Here is an 8,030-nt window from a genome sequence, read left to right as displayed (position 1 = left end):
TCACTGTCAGGGTGGCTAGGATCTGGAACCAACTTCCAAGAAAAGTGGTGCAGGCCCCTACCCTGGAGTCTTTAAGAGGAGGTTAGATGAACACCTTGCTGGGGTCGTTTGACCCCAGTACTCTTTCGTACCATGGCAGGGGGTCGGACTTGATGATCTGCTCAGGTCCCTTCTGACCCTACTAACTATGAAACTATGAAACTACCCACCGCCATGGCCCAGCTGCTGTCACTGCTCCCATCAGACCATGACTGTACCCCAGAAGGCATGTGGGTTGAGGGGTAGCTCGGGCAGCCTGAGAAAAATGGAGGTATCTCCTGCCTGGTCTTGCCAGGGTGCAGCCTCATGCATACTGTGGGCACAGGAATTGGGGGGGGGGGGTATACCCATCCTCCTGCCCCACATATGGTGGGAGCTGGGGCCATGGGGTAGAGAGTGAGGTGTGAGGGGCACTGGCAGGGCTGTGGGCCGGGAGTGAGAGGCACCAGCAGCCACAGGGGGCTGTGACTCAGGCAGGAGTGAGGAGCACTGGCAGGGCCAGGGGGTTCAGGTCAGGAGTGAGGGGGCCCTTGAGTCCAAAAATGGTTGAGAACCATTGAACTAGAGGCTGCCTTCAGTACAAGTCTAGAGCAGGTCTTGAAATCATTCCTCTGGAATCATAGCAAGGCATCTTAACTGCTCTGTCACCAGGCCCCAGCAAATCCTTAGATCGGGGCAGGCAATTATTTTGCGCAGAGGGCCGCTTACTGAGTTTTGGTAAGCCATGGAGGGGTATATGACAGGCATCTCAGGGCAGATAAATATCAATTTTCTAAATTTTTTAGGGGCCCCATGGGCCGGATAGAATGGCCTGGTGGGCCGTATCTGGCCCCCAGGCCACACTTTACCCACCCCTGCCTTAGGTAGTATGAACAAATTAATAGTTAACGTTGAGATAGCAATATATATTGTCATCTCTGACCTGTGGATTACAGAGAAGAAACTGGGCAGGAAAGAGAAATGTAAGTTTTTGTCACACAGTGGGTCACCTGGCAGGGTGCTGAATTGCCTTAGCCATTGTTTTTTCCCCAGCTTTTCTGTAGGTGACAGAACCAAGATAAGTCTTTAAAGCACCACATGCCACCAATTAAGATGATGTAAGCTGCAATTAATCCAATGTTAATACAAGAATTGGTGTAATCACCATGACTAAATGAGTGGGTGCTAATTGCTGGTCATTGACATACTTTCATGATGAGAAATCTATTTACGGCAAAAATGTGGGATATGTCTCATGTTTGGAGATCAGCACATATCCTTGTTGAAGTAACTTTCTGTAGAATAAAAATTAGAATGGAATGAGCCATTCCTTCTGCTGGAACAATGAGGGAGAGTTTGCTGGGATATATGAAAAGCATATTCAGTTTTTTAATTCTAAGCAAGATTGCAAATGAAGTGAACAGAAGGGAAATTCCCTCAAATCTAGTGAAGTTCCTCTCCCATGTTCAGTTATTGGTAATGCCTGCTCAGCTGATATACCTATTTCCAAAGAGCAACCATTATTTACTTCAAATTGTGTCAGAGTTAACCAAATCTACCTAGGTACTCATATTGTTGTCATCACCATTGTATCTAAAGGCCTTACAAACATTAAATAATAATACATCAATCCATAAAGCTTTGATTGTACAGATATAGAGAAGAAACAGAGCAGCAGAACAGAGATTCTAGATTACGACCTAGGTGGTTTGCACCACACTGTGGGTGGATTCTGGAACTGCAGAGTCTGGTTGCCCAGTAGGGAAACACCAATGATTAGAGGCCCATTACATAATGTAGATCCATTGTAATAGCGTCTTTGCAACTACCTTTCCCTATTTGTTGAGCTTAAGCAATTAGCCTCTCTGACTGCTAGCTTCTGTCAGAGCTGCTTTAGTGTATTTCATGTAATAGGGAACAACCATGCAAGAAAGGTTCTGTCTACTCTACCCAAACATGAAATAGGACTTCAAAACTTTGTAAGTTAATACGAACGAGAGCACCTAATTGTTTGCGAGCTAACCTCTCCAAGCTGTACTGTGACAGCTAAGATCAGAGGAGATATCCAAAGTAACAGTACCTAAATTAAAATGTTTGAGGGCTGCTAGTAGGGAATGACAACTGAAAGACCCTTGACTCTAGAATTAATTTCCTCTTTTGGTCTAAAACACAAAACTTTTGAACAAGGAACACAACCAATAGCTAATCTGCTTACATAAACTTTTGACCTAATGGCTCATGTGGTTCTATACAGCAGCATAGTTTTTGCTGACTTCTGTTGTTTTTAGTTATGTTCCACAAAATATTGGCCTTGGTTTAACATGCTATAGTTGTATAGCTCCCTGTAATATTATGAAGGGTACACTTTATATGTTAAAATAAGCACATGCATATTTTATATTTTTATTCTATTTTATTGTGATTTTCCTATCATCAACAGCACGTATACCATACTAAGGTACTTCTGTTTGGAACTTATATGAACCCCTATTCAGTTGCAAATGTTTTCTGTGCTGCTGGTAGTTGGAAAAATATACATATACTGTATATTAGGGCTGTGTGAAGCTTTGGTAGGTGATTTGATTTGGAGGAGATTTGGCCTGATTCGGAGGCCAAATCTCTGAATCTGAATTGAATCGGGAGACCCATTAAAAGGTCCAAATCAATTCAGAAGCCTCCAAATCAATTCAGAGAGACTTAGCACCAATTCAGAGATTTGGCCATAGACTAAACAGGCAACAGTTTTCGACGACACTGGACACAGCTGCCTCCAGCTGGTCTGTTGTGGTGGGCAGAGAAGGGAGAGAAGAGGTGGGAAAGGGGTGCAGATCAATGCACCCACAACAAGGGGGGGATTGGGGCTGGGACAAGCTGCTCAGCCAGGCTGGGGTGCACAGGACTTGGGAAGGGGGGGCTCTCACCACTGTGTACCGCTGGTCTGGGATCTGGTCTTCTGGTGGCTCCTCCAGTGGCTCTTGCCACTGGTCCAGGAGGGCATGGCAGCAGCATGTCTCCAGATCTGCACAGAGCAGGCTGGGCCAGGCTGTGCTCTTGGAGGCTAGCCTCAGCCACCCACTGCTGGGCTACACTCTGAGAGGTGGAGGCTAGCCCCAGCTGCAGCCTGGAGTTGAGCCCTAGCTTTGCCTGCCCCACAGAGCGCAGTGGAGTGGGGGCTATGGGGCAGGGCTGCAGCCTCCCTAAAATTCCCCATAGCCCCTGCCACCAGCCCTGTCCTGATCCAGGTGCATGTGCCCACCCCATGCCTTGCCACTGCTTGCCCAGCCGGGGGAAAGCTGTGGCTTGTCCGGGAGGCGCAGGGAAGCCTTCCTCTACTGTGAGCCGCTCGTCTGAGGCAGTGAAGTGGCACTATCCTGTGCCTCCCTGCCCTGGCTTGGCGAGTGGCAGGAGGGCATATCCCTCACTCCCAGCACTGTCCTCAGCCCCTCCAGAGCTCAGTCTAGCCCAGCCCACCCTGCGCAGATTCAGGGGAACACTCCCATGACCTCCTGGACTGGTGGCAAGAGCCACTGGACAAGCCACCAGAAGAGCAGCTCCTGGACCGGTGGCACACAGTGGTGGGAGCTCCTCTTCCTGAGTCCTGCACCCTCCACCCCAGCTGGGCAGCTTGCTCCAGACCCAATCCCTCCCTCACTGTGGGGGTGTGGATCTGCCTTCCCCCACACCCCTTCTCTCTCCTCTCCACTTACCACCACAGACTTACTAGCTGGAAGCAGCTGTGGCCAGCATCACAGAGGACTGCTGCCTGTATAGTGTATGCCCGACTCTCTGAATCGGCACCGAATCTCTGGATCCAAATTGACTGAACTGAATCAGGACAGTGATTCAAATTACCAAATTGAATCACTGTCCCTCCAAATTGGCCAAATCCAAATCTGAAGCAAATACTTGCTGCTTTGCATAGGCTTACTGTATATGTTTTTCATATTGGCCTTTGACCTTTTGACTCCATTAAAGTACCTAAATTTATAATATATATATTTATATACCATATATAATTTAGTTCCCTTCTTTAGGATCATATATCTTTGTCAGATTACTTCTTCATTACAAAGGGATGGGAATTTGGAACATTTTGGATGAATACTCTTCAGAATGAGTTTGACTGTTTTTAGCTTAATCTTATAAAGTATACAGTTTCCCGTCTACAGAAAGTTGTACTTACAGAAATGCATAATATGCCTTTCCATTGCACTTCAATCCACTCCCATCCATTCCTTTCACTGTCAGATACATAACCTTGCCACATAGGGCTCATTAAGGGCGTTCTCAAAACATGGCCAAAGTCTGCCATTTCACCCATACTGCTTGTGTTGGTGTTGGTAGTTAAGCCCTTTCCAGAGCTGCAGTATTTTTTATTTAAGCTGACTGCTTTACTCTGAATATCTGGTGCAGTTATCCACATCTAAAACTGTTAATTTCCAGTGGGTAGGCAGAATTTTTCCAGTGGTCCATGTTAATCTTTTCTCCAAATCCCTTTCTCTTGGACTTACAAATCCTTGATCAAATGACATGAAATATGTTGTTTTCATCTAAATAGGAAATATATTTTAAGGGACAGGAAAAAGGGAAGTCTGAGATATAGAATTTCTTATTCACTGAATAAGAAACAGTATTCATTTTTCATATTTTACCAAAGTATTATTATATTTTCAACAGCTGCTGTAGATCAATCATCTGAGTTTTGAACAGTGGAAGTAATTGGAAACTATTTTACATAGGAAAGAAAAAATATATTCTTGCTTTACTTATCAACTTTCTTACATGTTTTATGTAGCATAAAGAAATTACCATAGCTCTCCATCATGAACAGCTGTAAGAAGTAAGAATAGGACAAATTTCAATTTAACTGAGTTTATCTGAATCTGCATTATATGAACGCTGGATGTATGGCTTGTAAAATATCTATTTGCTTCTTTTTATGGCTATGAATGTTATGAAAACTGTACACTCTGCATATGGTGTCTTTCAATCAGACTGATACTGAAGGGCTTTACAGACTTCAGAATTCCAGACTTCAGAATTTTCCTTTAGAAATACACATTTCTAACTATGTCTATGAGCCTGCACAAGAAGACACAGGAAAATCAGAGGATCTATATATAAAGATTTTGTCAAATTAAACTTGTTCCATTTCCCTCTTGTGCACACCCACCCCATTAAGTAGCTATTCATGCCTCTACAGTGACTTGCAAATTAACACTTGATTTGAGAACTCTTGCTCATTTTGAAAGTATTTCATTTCACTAGATGAATTTTCACCGTCTCTCTGTTAATATAGCATGAAGTAGTAAATCAAATCTCATCTTCATCATATGGTCTCACAGCCCTAAGCAGAGACTTAAGATTAGAATATCTAAAATGGCTATGGTTCTGATTTAAATAAATGATAAACGTGATTGATATATTCTATATTCTGTTGAAACCAACTGTATCACTTAGTCTCATTTTGCAGCTGAACAAATCAGATGACATTTGGTAGCTAGTTCTGTCAGACTATATTGTTTAAAAAGTCAGAAATTAGCTAGATGCTTTTCAACAAGGAAGGCAGACTTAGGTTATTTGTCATGAAGACGAGACTGTGGGAAGAATAATGGTATCTTTAAGTAGCATCACAACCTGGAATTTCAAGTAGCTGTGAGCTATGCTGCTATGGAAAAACTACAACACCTTCTGAGCTATAAAAAGCACACACTTTTATTTCCAGCCCTGCTGGATTTTAGAAATCAATAATTTTACATTTTCTACATATTGTGGAAGTAGCTGTCTAATCTCAGTCATATCACCTGTAATAGATAAAATTTTCTAGGATCAAAGAGATCCTAGCACAGGTTCCCAAAATGTTTTTGTCTAAAAAGTACCAATTAGAGCTTCTTTGGAAATTCCAGTAATGAGGTGCTATGAAAGAGCTGTAAAGAAAAAAAGTCTTACTGTAAACTTGAAGTCCATTTTGTTCAGGTTGTTCCAAGTATCTTACTGCTTATGTTATCTGTAGCATTCTTCTTTACATTATATGATACAAAAATCCATACTCGTGATAATTTTAGAAGAAATTCTGCATGGCAGAGCTCAATGACACACAGCTCACAAATATAGTTTTACAGTTCATCACTGAAACAAAATCAAGCTCTCCCTTACTGTTCCAGGTCCTCCAAAGCCCACTTTTATTGTGTTAATAGGAAAGGGAGATCAGGGTAGTAATCAGAACAGAAATTACTCCACTTCTGCGTGACAGTGTGGTAGAGTTAGTATTTGGAGACTAAGTTCTGCCTCCAGACTCCTGCATTTTTACACATGCAAGCATTGCAGTGCTGGGTGCTTAGAAAGTGCCTGGCTCTGTGCCGCTTACAGTTGTATAAGTGGCAAAATGCGTGTCAGCACTGAGAAAATGGGGGTGGCATGCTTTTGAAATAAAACACAAAGAGGATGTTTTAGTTCAAACATGCACCAGCACCATTTTCTGCATGCTGATGCACATTTCACTGCTTAAACAACTGCATGCAGTGCAGCGCAGTTTACATCAGCTTGCGTGTGGAGCAGACTTCCTTAATCAAGTTTGCTCTGAAGTGGTGGATCTCCAGTGTGTCGCGGGACAAAAAGTTACAAGTATAAATGCCCCTGCTCTTGGATCTGTCACACACTTGCACTGCATAACATGCTTACCTATTCTCACTGGTTTTCCTATGTAAATTAAATACTGTAATACATCTCTAGCATAGTTCACAGTTGTCCACTGAGTTTTGATTAATTTAAACTATCTTGAAATATGGTACTTAAGCCCCATATCCAGTAAATGTTATTAATTAGGAATCCTTTGTGAAAGTAGATGTAAGATACAGACTGACAAGTAAGTCGTTTTAAAATTCTTATGGGACCAGATGCCCAAAACAATTTCATTTTCATACTGTCACTAACTTGGGGGTACTACTGGTCAGATGCATGGACATGGTAAGCATGTCTTCTTGGAAATCAAAGATGCAAGTCAATTAATCCAAACAAACTGGAGTAAATGCAGGAATTTATTTTGTTTTGTTTATATTTTGGAGTCATGAAATACCAGAAGCAGCAGAAATAGGCAAATTCTGGAAATTACAACCAGTCTTAATTTGATATGGCTACAAAAATAATAATTCCATTCACAAAAATGAACTTGGGAGTTGTTGTGAATTATCATCATCAGGGATTAAAGATTTCTGGATATATAGTTCACAAATACTCAACAATCGTAAAGATACATAATTTTCCATAAAAGGTCATGCTATTACCTTACACAGTATCTTTGATGTTTCACAAAAATATGAATCCCTTCATAATGTGCCTTACTGACAGTGAAGTTTCAAAAACTAGAAATCAGGGATCCATTCTTTAGAACTATGAGAGCTAACCATACAAAATACTAGTCACATTTTCTCTGTCTTTAGAAGCAATGCTGGTTGTGCACACACATTCAAATAATTAGGAGAATTCTCATAGGTTTGCTCTCCAGGTAAAGAAACTTACCCAGGGCTGCATGTAAAGACATTCAAATGTTGAGGCCCTGAAGAGTGGAGAGGTTGCAGTGCTAACTCTGCAGGATGGGAGGGTCCTGGGCACATATTTCAGCATACTTTGCAGGCTTCCTTAGTCTGCCTGGCAACAGACTGCAGCAGTGCATGGGGCAACTCTGATGGACTGTCCCAAATTGCCCATGGTCAACCTTTGTTTCCCTGAAGAACAATGTGGGGATTATGAAGCAGGAGTGTTTTGAAACAGCAGAATCCAGTAAGTAACATACTTTCCCTCTCTGGGGGAAAGGGGAGAAGCTGGAGGACTATGGCTATGCACATACATTCAAATAAACTGGCAGAATTCTCCAAGGTTTGTTCTGGTAAAGACACTTGGTCATGATTGACCACAAGATGAACATGAGCCTGCAACGTGATGCTGCTAGCAAAGCGACCAAAATGCTGGCTTGCATCCATAGATGCTTCTCAAGCAAATCCCGGGACGTCATT

The sequence above is a fragment of the Crocodylus porosus genome, unplaced genomic scaffold (assembly GCF_001723895.1).
Source record: "Crocodylus porosus isolate Cpor-Errol unplaced genomic scaffold, CroPor_comp1, whole genome shotgun sequence".
Taxonomy (NCBI): domain Eukaryota; kingdom Metazoa; phylum Chordata; order Crocodylia; family Crocodylidae; genus Crocodylus; species Crocodylus porosus.
This window is presented reverse-complemented; position numbering follows the sequence as displayed.